At 42.5% G+C, this 16,214-nt stretch overlaps 1 long non-coding RNA gene across 1 annotated transcript in view; it reads left to right on the forward strand.

Annotated features, from left to right (window-relative positions):
• Positions 1–1,316: 1,316 nt before the first annotated feature.
• LOC130853963 (uncharacterized) overlaps positions 1,317–16,214 on the forward strand; it is a 62,423-nt gene continuing 47,525 nt past the window's right edge. The window contains exon 1 of the long non-coding RNA XR_009053926.1: positions 1,317–1,447. This is a non-coding gene — a long non-coding RNA (uncharacterized LOC130853963). The remainder of the gene's footprint in view (positions 1,448–16,214) is intronic.

The raw sequence follows: 16,214 nt of genomic DNA on the forward strand, positions 1-16,214 counted from the left end.
CCTGAGCATCCCATAGATGCCTGCTCCTTGCCCCCCATTGTGTCTTGGTCATTACCTTTCTCATTATCTCCTGGGCTAGGCTGTGCTGTCCAATGGTGCTGAGGTCATTGCATTAGGCATCATTCCAAAAACAATGGACATGGTAATATTTTTAGAGGAGGCCACGTGATAATTGTGGAAACAGCATGCAGTATTCAGCAATCAGGCCTGGGATTTAAACTCTGGCTCTGCCAGTTACCAGCCAGGCAAGTGACCTAAACTTCCAGTGCCTCAGTTTCCCCATGAGCCCAATGAGCGTAATTATGACCCACAGAGTGACGGCGATTAAATGAAATAGCCCACGTGACGTGCTTAGAGTCACTCATGGCGCATGCTAGATCCCTCAAACATAGTCCATTTATTTCTCACTTCCCTTGAGCTTTGATTATAACATCATGTTTGGAGAGAATTAAAATGTAGCTGAGAATGCTTTCTGGAGGAGCTGAGAGGCAGTATTTCTCCAGTAGTCATCCCTGAAGGAGAGTCAACCTGGGAAGGAGCACATTAAAATGCCAGGTGACACAGCCTGTGGGGTCGTTTACTCCTCCTGTGTCTGTGGTGTGGGCTGGGGGTTGCAGATGTGACCTCCTCTCTGTGGCTTCCTCCATAGGTGGGACCATCCAGCCCTCTGTCGGTACCCGTCAGACAGCTCCCAGAACTGTCAGAACCAGGGAGGGAGGGGATTAAGCAGCTCCAGCCACTTGGTACTTGGTGGGAAAACAGCACTGCCTATGGAGTCACTCAGGCCTGGGTTGACTCCTCCGTGATGTCTTGTATTAGCTATACAGCTTTGGAAAGTTATCTCTCACTGAACCTCAGTTTCCTCACTTACAAATGGAGGATAACCATATCTACTGTCTCCAAGAGACTTAGGTGGCAAGGAAAGGAAAATCCAACTCCAAATGGCTTAGTAATAAAAGAGATATTGTATTACATAACTGAAAAATCCAGAGGGCGGACTTCAGGTATAGTTTGATCAGGGGTCTGACTCCACTCTTCTGCCATAATTGTAGCTCCAGTTCTGTCCTTATTCTGTATGTTGGCTTTATCCTTAGGCTGGCTTCCTTCATGCAGCAAGATACCTATATGTTGCTCCTTTCCCATAATCAAAAAGTCTTAGCTTGGATCAGACCATCTTTAGTAACTCCCGGACTAACCACTGTGGCACTTAGAGCATTTTCAGGTGTAATGTAGTACAAGCAACCTGGCAACTATCATGTTTCACAACCACTGCAGAAAGCGAGTTCTCATATTATCCCCATTTTACAGATGGTGATACTGAGGCCAAGAGACTCCTGGAAAGTGATTTAATTAGTAAGTTGTAGAAGCTGGATCCAAACCTCAGCAGTGTGCTATCAGAACCTGTGATCTTATTCATCACCTACCTCTGCAACTGCTCAGCACTCAGGTGAGTCTGGGCTAAAGGCAAAGCAAGGACCATTACCCATGTAAGAGAGCAAAGAAGGCCATCTGAATGCAAGGCCTCACAGGCACACGTGTATGACATGTGACAAGCACATAAAGTAGCTTTTTGAACTCTTTGCGCATTGATGCCTCATCTATAAAATGGAGGGAAAAAAATAACCAGCTGATCAAATTATTATGAAGATTTAATCTGGTGAAGACACTGCACACAGATTTCAGATCAGTGCCTGGCAGAGAATAAGTTCTCAAAAATTAGTTATTTTACACATACCTGGTTAAACATGATATGTCATGTTTGTATATATATACTTATACATATCAGTATTTATACACACAAATTTTTCTGCCTATTATCATGTCACTCACAAATGACTGGACACATTTTCATTAAATTTGTAAAGCTGAGATGCTTTGACTTGAATATCAAGTGGAATTCACTTTCAGGGGGGTTCTGAGTATAGACACTCCAAAGAGCTAGCTGAAACCGTGGCAGAGTGACAGGTCTGCATGGCTGCTGGTTTGGGGTCGGATGAAGAAAGGCGAGGAGAAAGAGAAATATCAAATATGAGAAATGTGTCGAACGTGAGCCCAAGCCCAGAGCTATGGGGCAGACCCTCCAGTTGCAGGCGTTGTGTAGTATAGATACTTCTTGGACGGCTCTGGGCTCCTGGGTGAGGCTCAGCAGACTCATTGATGGAACTGTGTGCCCCAAGTAGTGCCTGGTACCCGTCTCATGAATAACATAGACCCAGGAGAGGAGGCTGAGAGTGGCTTACCTGGAGTCATGGATGGGTCGGGAAGGTCTGATGTCTGATGGTGAAGGTGGATGACCATCTTGCCTTAAAGACAGCAAAGTGGAGTTGAGGGTTGGTGGCAGTGGAGTGGAAAAGTCAGCCCCTGGAGGTTGAGATTAGGGTTGGGGTTGGGGGTGAGGTGAGAGTAGACTCTGCGCTGAGAAGTGGGGAATCCACAGGCCAGGAGTCTGGGAGGCAGAACAAGTCAGAACTGAGGAAGCAGTGAGCCCCACCATGCTTGACTGCCCACTGCATGGGAGCACTCCTGTTTGCATTTCATTGAGAAAACTATGGATTTCTTCTTGCACACAGGACTGACAGATGCTGGGCGTGGAACTGCTTAATGAGTTTGAATTTTGAATTTCATCCAAGGCTTTGACACTGTACTACCCAAAGCAGACAGTACTTTGAATTCATTATGTGTTGGTTTAATGCCAGTATTTTCCCCACCAAAGACACCTTTAAATACTTTCCCACAGTAAACTGCATGTTTCTAAAGATCTTCCAATACAGTGCATTTATTAAATTAGTGTTTTTATTGTTTTTATTTGAAGTAACTAGCTCACTAAGTGGAGCAGATATAATTCAAGACAAAAGCAAAAACACTATCTGAATCAGAAAACGCAGGAAATCCTTGCTAGTCTTTTTTTTTTTAATATATATTTATTTACTTGGTTGCGCTGGGTGTTAGTTGCAGCAGTTAGGCTCTTTAGTTGTGGCATGCGAATACTTAGTTGCGGCATGCACGTGGGATCTAGTTCTCTGACCAGGGATCAAACCTGGACCCCTGGACCCTCTGCATTGGGAGCTTGGAGTCTTATCCACTGCGCCACTAGGGAAGTCCCCTTGCCAGTCTTTCTGAAATGGTAAAAGTAGCTCAAGTAGTTTATTACTCCCTTCATGATCCCTAAATTGGGAAACAATAATAAAGAAAGAAAAGCAGACACAGAGTTTAAATAACCTTTATATCTTTATCGATCGACACGGATGTGTACATTACGTGGGTATAAAGAAATGGAGAAAAATATCTGTAATGGTTATCTGTGTCCACTTTAGCTATAGGACCCAGTGACTTATTTATTTTTTATTTTATTTAAAAAAATTTAAATTGAAATATAGTTGATTTATAATGTGTTAGTTTCAGTTATACAGCAAAGTGATTCAGTTATATATATATTCTTTATATAGTCTTCTATATATAATATTCTTTTTCAGAATTCAGAAAGAATATATATATATATCTTTTTCAGATTCTTTTCTCTTATAGATTGAGTATAGCTCCCTGTGCTATACTGTAGGTCCTTGTTGGTTATCTATTTTATACATAGAAGTGTATATATCTTAATCCCAAACTCCTGATTTGTCCCTCCCCTCCCTTTCCTCTGCTAACCATACGTTTGTTTTCTACATCTGTGGGTCTCTTTCTGTTTTGTACGTAAGTTCATTTGTAACGTTTTTTTTAGGTTCCACATGTAAGCAATATCGTGTGTTATTTGTCTTTCTCTGTCTGGCTTACTTCACTCAGTATGATGATCTTTAGGTCGGCTCCGGTGATTTAAACTGCAGGTGTTGCTGTGAAGGTATTTTGTAGATGTGGTTGACATCTCCAATCAGTTGACTTTAAGTCACGGAGATTACCTTTGAAATGTGGGTGAGTCTCATCCAACCTACTGAAAACCGCAAGAGTGAAAACAGGTTTCCCTGAAAAACATTTCTGCCTCGAGACTGCAGCATCGACTCCTGCCTGAGCGTCCAGCCTGCCGGCCTGCCCTGTGAATTTTGGACTCACCAGCCCACACAATTGCATGAGGCAGTTCCTTAAAATCAATCTCTCTCTTGTTCACTTTCTCTCCCCGCCCCTCCCCCCAACTTTCTCTCTGCATACACACACACACACACACACACACACACGCACGCACGCACGCACGCACGCACGCACGCGCGCGCGCTCTCAGTTCTCTTTCTCTGGACAATGCTGACTGGGACAATGGTCTTCAACAATAAACAAAGTCGGGCTCATCTAGAACTGTAGCAGGTACCCATGCTCATCTATATTGTAATGTTGGAGCATCTTATAATATGCATAAGATACAGGTTCCTGGCAGGGAGTAGGGAGAGGTGAGCCACTGGGTTATTGCAAGGTAGCTGCAGGACATGTGTGCAACGAACCTCATCATTAGACCTAATAAATAAAAACATCCTGTGTATCATTTATTTGTTACATAGCCAAGTATTTATTGAGTGCTTACTGCCGGGCTCTTGTAAGTGTCTTTCAAATGAATATAGATACTACTGCATATAATCAGATACAAAATCATCGAAAAACAATTCTGAATTTACAGACCTTATCTGAATTCCCCATAGATTCGAAAATATATTTATCCTTATGTGGGCGTTTGTGATAGTTTCTGATACTAAAAAGGCTTCCTTGTGTTAGGAAAGGTTGGGAATCAACAATTGATGGTATTTGGCTTATAAATATATGAGCTATGACATAGTTGTAATATATTCCACTTGAACCCTGTTGACGTCTAAGGGGTCTATTCATCAAATCCCCTTTGCTCTGATTTCCCACACAATTGAGATATGGGCACTAGAGTTGTAAAGGGATAAAAAAACAATTAATTTAAAAAATATTTATTTATTTATTTATTTGGCTGTACTGGGTCTTTTTTATAAATTAATTAATTAATTAATTTATTTATTTTATTGGCTGTGTTGGGTCTTCATTGCTGCACACAGGCTTTCTCTAGTTGCGGTGAGCGGGGGCTACTCTTCGTTGCGGTGCGCCGGCTTCTCATTGCGGTGGCCTCTCTTGTTGCAGAGCATGGGCTCTAGGTGCGTGGGCTTCAGTAGTTGTGGCACATGGGCTCAATAGTTGTGGCTCACAGGCTCTAGAGCGCAGGCTCAATAGTTGTGGTGCACGGGCTTAGTTGCTCCGTGGCATGTGGTATCTTCCTGGGGCAGGGATCGAACTAGTGTACCCTGCATTGGCAGGCGGATTCTTACCCACTGCGCCACCTAGGAAGTCCCTGTGCTGGGTCTCAATTGCAGCATGCGGGCTCTTTTGTTGTGACATGCAGGATCCAGTTCCCTGATTAGGGATTGAACCTGGGCACCCTGCTTTGGGAGCACAGAGTCTTAACCACTGGACCACTAGGGAGGTCCCCCAAAATAATTTTTTTGTGTGTGTGTGAATGATTTTTTTAAAGATCTTCTTTGGAGTATAATTTCTTTACACTGTTGTGCCAGTTTCTGCTTACAACAAAGTGAATCGGCTGTGTTTATACATATATCCCCATATCCCCTCCCTCTTGAGCCTCCCTCCCTATCCCACCCCTCTAAGTCATCACCAAGCATTGAACTGATCTTCCTGTGCTATGCAGCAGCCTTTCACTAGCTGTCGGTTTTACATTTGGTAAATATATGTCAGTGCTACTCTCTCACTTTGTCCTAGCTTCCCCTTCGCCCCCCCACCCCCGCCCCGTGTCCTCAATCTTTTCTCTGCATCTGCATCTAATAATTAATTTTATTACTGGCAAAGCTAGGCTAGAGAAGGTGGCTTGGACCCAGTCTCAAATGGCCGCAGCTCCTTCACCGTGAACAGAACTTACCACCCGGCCATTGGGGGAGTGGGTGGATGAGTGCCGCCCTCTTCCTGCACAAGCCTCTGGGCTGTGACTGTTGGCTAGCTCACCCCAAGGCAGGAGAGCTGAGAGAAGAACACAGGACAAGTCCAAAGGACAGAGAGGGAGCCTGAAAGACTGGCCTGTGGTGTTCATGCTTCCTGCTCATAAATACGCTAATTAGATCCCTTACTTCTCTTCCTGGGAAAGGACTAAAGGGAATGTCTCGCTCTGGAAACCAAGGAGCTTGGTAATGGCCACAGAAGAGCATCGCATGGTTTTGGTGTCTGACTTACAGAGTAATTAATACACATTTTTTAACCTCGTCTCTCAATCTCCCAACTTTTTGGTAGAGACCACTTGAGAGGAAACACTCCCAAGTAAGCCCTTAGAAGAGTAGAAAGGGCTTTGGTATTAGACAGGATTTTTGCAAAGCCAAGCTCTTCCACTTACCAGCTGAGTGACTTCAGGCAGTTCACTTAACCTCTCTGTTTCCTCAGTTGTAAATTGGGGAAAAAAACAATATTTACCTCCAAGGCTGCTATGTAAATGAAATGAATTAATATATGCAAAGCACTGAGAATAGTACCTGGTCCACAGTAGTCGCTGAATCAGTGTTAACAGTTATTAAATTGAGATAATTTCATCCATGTAGTAAGATCTTATATAAGAATTTTAAGATGATTATGAACAAAGTAAGGTCCCTCCTTCAGAATCTCTCATTCTTTAATTTTAAGTATATATTGAAAGTCTACCATGGGCCAGGCACTGTGAAAGAAATACAGTTACACAGAATAGAAATAGTCACCGACTTCTATATATTCAGATCCTGATGAAAGCAAAAGACAAGGAAACAATGGCCAATATATGATGATAAAGAACCACGAAAGAGGTGAATTCCAAGGAGAGCACCTTGCACAGGTTAGCAGGGAGAATTAATAAGATGCTTTCTGGAAGGGGGAAAACCAAGTCAACCCAACCCAATGTCACCCAAGTTAAGGAAGGAGGATTGCAGGGACAAGGAAGAAATTAACCATTGAAATTACAGAGCAGGCAAGTGAAATGAGAAATGAAAAATGTCAGTTGGGTTAGCAGCAAAAAGATCCTCCGTCACGAGCAGTGTCTCTGCAGTCAGGGCAGAAGCCAGGTTGCAGGGGGGTGAGATATCGGACAAGGTTGAGGAGGTGGACACAGGAAATGAGGCCAACTCGTTCCGGGCACCTGGCTGTGAGAGATGAGAAGGACAGGGTTGCGCCTGGGAGGGAGGTGTGAGATCAAAGGGAGCCTCCTGATGTTTTGACCGCAGCGCACAGTGTTTCCTGCTTTGCTCCTCGATAGGGCTGTTGGTGTTTGTCTCTAACGTAGCCGTAGGTACATGTCCACTAAATGCAGACATCTTCGTCCTTTGCTTGAGTTTACTCCATCTTGCAGACAGAATGAAGGCCTCCCTGGGAGTCTGTAGCCCATACATCACAATGCTGTGGCCAAGACTGGATGCTGTGCTGCTCACGTCCCATTACTCAATGAGTTGCAGAGCCTTTGTGCTCTCATTCTGCTTTGCAAACAAACATTCTGTCCTACCCAGATGCTGCCGAGCCTGTCTGCATCCACCTAAGGACAAGATAGACTACCAAGGAGACGTCCAAAAATGCCGATCAGGGAAACAGAATATGTGCTTTTTCAAAAATAACAATAAATCAGTGATTGATTGAAAATGCAATATTCAGAATAATAGAATAGCTAGAAATTTGATCAAGCATGAACAAGCCAAAGGCTTCTAATGCACTGTGAATTAATCATCAATCCATTTATTGGTGGAAGCCAACTTCAACACATACATCAAAGGAAGGGCAGAACAGTCTCAGAAAGCCTTAGCTAATCAGAAAAAGTAAATCCATTTCAAGGTGACATTCGACTTTATGGGAAAAATTAAATTCTCCTGGGTACTTGGGAGCGCAGGGTATTTCTAGCTCAGCATCTATGCAAAGGAGGCACGCAAACACATTGTTTGCTAAATGGAATTGAAACTCTGGTTAAAGCCCTCTACTGCTGTGAAACCTTATTTCTTGGTTCTTGACTCGTTTCCAGGTAGAGCCAGTTGCCCTTCCTATGAGTCCATGAAGGGCACGGTATAGGCAAATTCACCATGAAAATATTCACATTCTTCTGAGACCATGAATAGTGTTGAAAAGCATCCCAATGCAATCCAGACTTTCTTGAGTGTTTATTGAATATTGAATGTTTTTTTTAATATTTATTTATTTATGGCTGCATTGGGTCTTAGTTGTGGCATGCGGGATCCTTCCTTGCAGCGTGCAGGCTCTTTGTTGCAACACATGGGCTTCTCCCTAGTTGTGGCGCACAGGCTCCAGAGCACGTGGGCTTTGTAGTTGTGGCACCCGGGCTCAGTAGTTGCCGTGCACAGGCTTGGTTGCCTTGCAGCGTGTGGGATCTTAGTTCCTTGACCAAGGATTGAACCTGTGTCCCTTGTGTTGGAAGGCGGATTCTTAACTATTGGACCACCAGTGAGGTCCCCAATATTGAATGTTTACTGAATCTGCATTGAATGTTTATTGTGCCAGAGGAACATGTTCCAAAAATGTTACTGTGTGACCCAGGCATCTTGGAGCAAGGGGCAGGTCAGTGAGGTTAGGTAACTTGGCAGGATGAGATCAAGTACCAGTGGGTCCTGGAAACCAGAGGAAAGTGGTCTAATTATTATCAGCAGCAGAAACTTCTGCCTGAGTCTATACTTTAATATGTGTTTAAAAATATGTTGTAGGGGTGAGCTGAATGCATTGGAAAGGCTGGGAATAGAATGGATACATGGCAGATTTTTGTAAAAAGGAATTAAACCCTTTAGACAAGTTATCTTCCTTTATAAACCTCTTCTCTTCTCTCCCCTCTTTCCCTCCCCTCCCCTCCCCTTACTCCTTTTCCCTTCTCTCTGATCTCTCCTCCTCCCCCGCCCCCCGCTGCCCACATAAAGTTACTGCATGCCATGTTTCCATCCCTATGGTGGAAATTCAGGGTGTGCTGGTTAAGACTCACTAACAAAGCAAAGTCAGAGAATATACAGAGCTAGAAAGAATCTTAGTGGTTTCCTATATCAGCCTTCTCAATTTACAGAGAAAAAAACCAAAATGCAGTAAGGGAGGTGACCTGCCCACTTCCCTAACCTGAGAGGCAGAGCTAAGCTAGCACTGGGTCTCTAAGATCCCAGATCAGTGCATGGCACTGTTTCTGGGTGTGGAATTCTTTCTGTGTCTGGAAAGTGGAGGCAGTATGTGAACCAGAGCCTGTCCAATGTGGGAGACATGCTTGGGCTCAATTCCTAACTACACTAGCTGTGTGGACCTTGAACAGGTTACTTCACTTCTCTGAGCTCAATTTCCCTATCTGTAATATGAGATGTACCTTATAGCGCTGTCATGAGGATTAAATTAGTTCATGTAAAAGCCAACATTATGTTAATAAAATGATACAAAAAAAGAGAAATCTTAATTATGAATATAGAGGCAAGAATTCTAAATAAATTATTAGGGAATAGAATCTAGCATATATTTGAAGAAGAATACACCATGACCAAGCAGGAATGCAAGGGTGGTTCAATATCTGGAAACAACACATAATCTATTACATCAAAAATTAGAGGAGTAAAAAATGAGCATATCAGCAGATACTGAAAGTGGCATTTTACACATGAGATAATTTATTGCATTCCTAGTATAGTGCTGGACATATAGTAGGTACTCAAGCAATGGTAGCTATTATTGTGAACCACAGAATCACGATTAATCTGCACCAGCTGGGTTACATAAAGACCTTGACTTTTATGAAGATAGAAATTATTTCTGGGAGTATTTCCTGAGCCAGATTTCAGATATAAGCCAATCTACTCACCATGTTGAGGAAATAAACATGCCTATTTTATTATGTTCATCTGATTCCCACCCCACCTGCTCTTCAAGCCAAAAGCTATTTTTAATCTCTGTAGGACAATGTCCCTCCGTCTATAAAGTGGAAATGATAATGCATCTCCATTATAGGCTTGTGAGGGTCAAATGAGGGCACAGACTGGGCAGATTGCCTCCACAAGGCAGTCATTTGAATGTGCCCACGTCCCCTGAGAGTGGCCTATAGTTTCAGCCTAATTTCTCTAAATAGCGATGTGAACGCCTGGATGGCAGGTCTCTAGTTCAGGTGAAAATGAAAAGGCAGTCAAGCTTCTTTTGGTGGGAGTTCATATGAGCTACACTATCTATAGGTGGCATCAGCTCTCGTGACACTATCAGACAAGTCAAACCCAAAGTGAAACACATTTATGGATGTCTTGCAAGGAATCATCCAAGGAGAGGAAATACTAAAAGTGGAATATGTTGAAAGAGAGTTTCAGGGAAATAGCAAGAAAAGACTTTGGCTTGGACTAATATACTAAGAAAGACTTAAGAAGAAGTCATCATTTAAAAGTTGTGTCTCCTCCAGAGTGTGTGACCTCAGTACTTTTCAAAGGAATGGTTTGTTTCTTATTCATTTAAAAAATTTGGAATAACTTAAAACTTACAGAAAAGTAGCAAGAACAATGTAAAGAACGCCCACTTTACCTCCTCCTAGGAATCCACCCAAGTTTTGCCAAATGCCTTGAATAGCAAAAGAATCCAGTTTAGAATCACAGTCACCCTTGGTGGTCACGTGTCTTCTCTCTCCTTCAAGGTGGAGCAGTTCCTCCAGTTCTTTTTGACATTCATGACTTCAACGTTTGCTTTTTCCTCTAAATATGACATTTAAAAATTTCAATTTACAGCGGCGATTATTCCAATAGTAATAAAACTTATTAGTAATGGAGGTAGATGCTGGCCAAGTTCAAGGTCCATTGTAAAGTTTTGACAGTGGAAAATGCACTTACAATATCTTGTGTTTTCTTATGATTCATTGATTCCTCTTGGAGGATGACATTTTTTAAAAAAACACTTTTTAAACACCACAGAACATTTATTTTGTAAAACGTCCTTCGATTTGGGTTTGTCTGATGTTTCCTGATGATTGGATTCAGGTTATGCCTTTTGGGCAGGAATTTCACAGAAGTGACTCTCTGATCTTCTCACTGCATCTCATCGAGTGGCATGTGATGCTGCATTTAACCATTACTGATGGTGTTAACTTTGGTCACTCAATCAAGGTATTAGGCTTTTCCAGTGTAAAGTTACTTTTCCCCCTTGTAATTAATATAATTAGTAAGTACGTTTGTGGGGAGATATTTTGAGACTGTAAATATCTTCTTCCTCATTCAGTTCCACCTCCCTTACTCTTAGCCCACATTGATGGTTCTTGCCTGAATTAAGTTTTACTCTAACAGTTGCCAAATGGTGAACTTCTAATTCCATGATTTCTTCTACATTTTTTAGCTGGCTTTCTGTTGAGAGGAAGAGATTTTTATTTTTCCCATTTGTTTATGTATTTTATCAAGGTGGGGTATGAATTCTTAATGTATTCAGTGGCACCTGGTCCATTATTATCCTTATTTATTTTGATACTCAAACTGTCCTCGATTTGGCCAGTGGGAGTCCCTTCAAGCTTGATCCCGTGTCCTTTTGATGGACTTTGAATATTTTCTAGTACAACAAGATATTCCAGGCTTATCTTATATGTCTCCTGACTCAGCCCTGAAATGAGCCATTTCTCCGAGGAGCCTTGGTTCCATTTAATGAAGGATGTTATTTTGAGACTAAGATCTGAATGCTAGGTGTGCTCATGGTTACTTGGCTATTATTAGTTCCAGACTCTTTGAGTCTCTAATTCAATGGCTCATCTTAGCTTTCTCTTTTTCTATATTTGTGATTCCCTTCTGCAACAGTGAGAAGCCTGGTTCTCATTATCCTTAAATATTTACCTATTTGTTCACCTCCGCCCATATCTAACCAATCTCCCAAGCTTGCTGGGCTGACACCCCGTTGGGCTGCTTTTCTCACTTGGGTCTCAATCCCATCAGGCCATCTTCCTCAACCAAGCCTGCCAAATGGATTTTGGACTGAATTATTCAGGAGGGAAGGAAGAAAGAAGAGAAGCCAAATAAATACAAATATATATATATTTTCATAATATCCAGTTTGGCCCTGGATACGGGAAGATGGGCATATTCATAAATAGCCAGGAGAAGTGTATATTTGTACAGTATTTCTGTCTTAAATAGGGTGCTCGATTCCTGTATATCCAAGATAGCCAATAAGACACACGCACATGCAAAATCATGCTCTTTGACCTAGAAATTTTACTTCTGAGAAATTATCCTAGATAATTGGACAAATGTAATGAACATCAGTATTTGTTGTGACATTGTATACATAACAGCAAAAACCCAAAAATGTAAATGTCCAATAAATTATGGTTCCTCAGTAGAAGGCATCAGACAAAGGTTACATAGATTTATGCCTTCTATCATAGAAAGTGGCAGTAATATACTGTCATGTGAGAAACTGAGTTAGAAGGAGTATCACGCATTCCCTTTGAATACACGTACACACATTTATAACTCTATTCATGGGGGAGGATCTCAAAGGCTATTCATCAAACAGTGGGTTTTCTCTAGGTTGTAGACTTTTAGATTGTGGCACTATTTTATTTTTAAAATTTTTGATTAGTATAAATTTAACAGTGAACAGTTGTGAAATTAAGAAAACAAGACAAAAAAGAATCATAAAACATAAAACTCAATATTTTGTCTGAAAAACTGGCATGGATCCCATAAACTTGTACCAAATCCATACCACCGCCACGCTACTACCCACCACTGGGGAATAATTACTAATGATCGGAGGGCTCACTGCACAGGATTAAAGTGAGAATCAAATAAACAATAGGACAGGAATTGTCATCTGCAAAGCATAAAAAAGTGAAGTGCTATTAAGGTCATTGCTATTGTTTTTTTATTAATTAATTAAGTTACTTATTGGCTGCGTTGGGTCATTGTTGCTGTACTTGGGCTTTCTCTAGTTGTGGCGAGCGCCGGCTACTCTTCGTTGCAGTGCGTGGGCTTCTTATTGCGGTGGCTTCTCTTGTTGCAGAGCACGGGCTCTAGGTGTGCAGGCTTCAGTAGTTGTGGCACTCAGGCTCAGTAGTTGTAGCACATGGGCTTAGTTGCTCTGTGGCATGTGGGATCTTCCCGGACCAGGGATCGAACCCGTGTCCCCTGCATTGGCAGGTGGATTCTTAACCACCGCACCACCAGGGAAGCCCCAGGTCATTGCTATTATTGTTATTATTATTGGTATTGATTTTAGTTCTTTGTTTTCTAAATTCAGAGGAGAAAATGCTAGCCTCTCCTTGGCTGTTTGGAATCCAGACAGAAAGTATTTGGAAAGGCACATTCTCTGAAGGAACTTAGAATCTAGTGGAGAAGGTAATTCCCCAACACTTTTACATCAGTCAACACACAGGACCAGGTTACAGCCCAGGGCGAGATGTGAGACTGAGTCTCTTTTGGCCAGCAATCCAAGACCAGAGAGACTGTGTGGGCCGGGGAGGCGGGGAAGGTCTCAGGGCTGCAGTAGCCTATTCTTGGTAGACTCTGTATATTGTTAATTGCTTTTCAAGTGCTGTGACTGAATTCGTTCACACCTCAGGATGAGTATGAAGTGCAAGTTTAGAAATGAATTAGAAGGATAAAAATGATGCTGAGAAAAAAATCCACTTCTTTCATATTTTTAGAGATCCTGCAGAGTTGAACAGGCTCTAAAGCTCATTTTATCCAAGACAATAATAGCCCCAAGACAAATATATGAAAGGGTGGGTATAGATGTGTGTCAGCCTCTCTGGCTCCCATCCTGGCATCAGAGAAGAAAAAATATCAACCTCAAGCATATAAGCCCAACCTAAAGGCAGGGGTTTAATCTCTTTTGCTTACTGATATATTCCAAGTGCCTAGAACAGTGCCAGGCACATAGTAGGAGTTTAATAAATATTCATTGGCTAAGTGAATGCACTCTCATTTTCACTTTTAATATGCAAAGTAGTCAGATTTCTTTCTCAAACAGGCTGTGCCCTGATCATAGTACAAGAGTGGATACTTGTAATTAAGCGTTTGCTTGACTTGACTTTCAAACTTGAAAGCCAAACTTCGCCAGTGCTTGTCCAAGAAACCAGCTGGGATCACAGTGTAAAGCCTCAGAGAAACATTTGGCATCTGGCCTGTCTTTCAGGAATCAGATTTTCAAATTCCTTAATTTCCTGACAGTTCTTTTCCCTTAGAAAGACTCATTGACTTCCAAGCAGTGCTTCTAAAATTTTTCCACAGAAATACCCTAAGGGCTGAGGCCAGTTCCAGGCCACATTACATTGCAAATTTTCCGTTTTTATCTTTAAAAAAATCAAGTGAATTTTTTCCTACTCTATATTGTATCTATGTTGGTTTAAATATAAAGATAAGGAGGATTCCCCTTCAAATATTCATCTAAAATTAACCATTGAATGGCTGTTTTTTAAAAAAATTATTTATTGGCCGTGTTGGGTCTTCCTTGCTGTGCTTGAGCTTTCTCTAGTTGTGGCAAGCAGGCGCTACTCTTTGTCGTGGTGTGCAGGCTTCTCATTGCGGTGGCTGCTCGTTTTGGAGCATGGGCTCTAGGTGCACAGGCTTCAGTAGTTACAGCACGTGGGCTCAGTAGTCGTGGCACACGGGCTCTAGAGCACAGACTCAGTAGTTGTGGCTCGCTGGCTTAGTTGCTCCACAGCATGTGGAATCTTCCTGGACCAGGGCTCGAACCCGTGCCCCCTGTATTGGCAGGTGGATTCTTAACCACTGCGCTACCAGGGAAGTCCCAAAATGGATGATGTTTTAAAAATTCTATAAAGACTAGCTATATTATTTGGATTCTCCGTGAATAATCTCCCAGATAAACAATAGACTCCACAATCTTTTGTTGCATTAGACCAACTCTGATGAGGATGGTCATTTCTTAGTCTAAGCTAAGAATGCTCCGTTGCTTTTATCATGACTGTAATTCTGAAACAGTATTGACTGAGGTTAGGAATGCAATACCTAGAGGTTCAACCAGGTATTGATTACCTCCTAACAGGCAGTAATGACTGCAGTAAGCACTGGAGAGCTCAGCAGAAACAAACAGATGAATATACTGGTAGCAGACAGTGTCTGTGACACTCTGAGGCCTGGTGTAATCTTGGTTCCATCAGCCAGCTCCTGTGGCTCTTTGTCAGCGAGGTGGCTTCAGGCTGCTGGAGCCTGCTTGGCCTGTGCCCCAAAGACCAGGAGTCCCTGGGAATATATATTGCCCAGGGGGCAGCTTTTGACCAGTGCTGAAGAATAAATGCCAGAGGATGAACACACCAGCTCCCTTGTCCTCTAATTGGGGTAACTCAGATGTGACCTGTGCTGTCTCCAAACTTCCCCTGTGGGATCGACTCTGAATTCCTCTCATTGCTTGATGTGGAGTCCTTGCTTAGCTTCCTTCTCTTCCCTTTCCATACTCCAAAGCCCCTATTTTTTTTTTCCCCCTGGAAATACTTCCTAATAAATCACTTTCACATGAATCTTTGTATCAGGACCTTCTTCTGGGGTATCCAACCTATGAAAACATGGCAATAGAACTGGAAACATGGTCCTAAAAGTTGACTGCTAGTTCCCTCTCGTGGACATTGATCCAAGTGGGCCTTCAATAGGAACGTGTAAGATTTGTACAGCTGACTCCATAGATCTATAGATGCTACAGCTACCGCTGCCCAAATGCTGTTTCCTCTCCTCCTCTTCAACTAGCACCTCCTCAGATTCATCTTCCCTGACCACGGGGTCTAAAATAGATCCTTCTTGCTCCGTTATCTTCACTTTGGCATCTTGTTGGGTTCCTCTAGGGCACTTGCCACAGTCTGTAATTATCACATGTGTTTGTTTCTTCTGTGATTTTGCCCATCCTCACCCTTAGACTGTAAGCCCCATCAGGTCAGGGTCCCCATCTGTCTTGTTTCCTGCTGTGTGCTCTGTGCTAGTTCAGTGCTCAGTGACACCATTTCTTGAATGAATGGAAACCATGTGTGACCACCCCCTCGATCCCTCACATTGTGTCCACCAAGACTGACTTTTGCTGAGGTTGCGAACATGGTTTTGTGTGTCCAGAACCTCCAAGAAATTAGTAGAGGTCTGCTATACAGACATTTTGGAATACCCACCTAGCCCCAGTAAGGAAAACAGATGAAGCACATGTATTTATAGGGATTATTTAGCCTAGGATACACCAGGCAGTAAACAGATTGTGCCTGACAAGTCTTCATGAAGGGTGTGGAAGTTTTGAAGTCAAAGCGTTGCTGGCGTTGATCTGGTTCTTGG

The sequence above is a fragment of the Hippopotamus amphibius genome, chromosome 5 (assembly GCF_030028045.1).
Source record: "Hippopotamus amphibius kiboko isolate mHipAmp2 chromosome 5, mHipAmp2.hap2, whole genome shotgun sequence".
Classification (NCBI taxonomy): Eukaryota; Metazoa; Chordata; class Mammalia; order Artiodactyla; family Hippopotamidae; genus Hippopotamus; species Hippopotamus amphibius.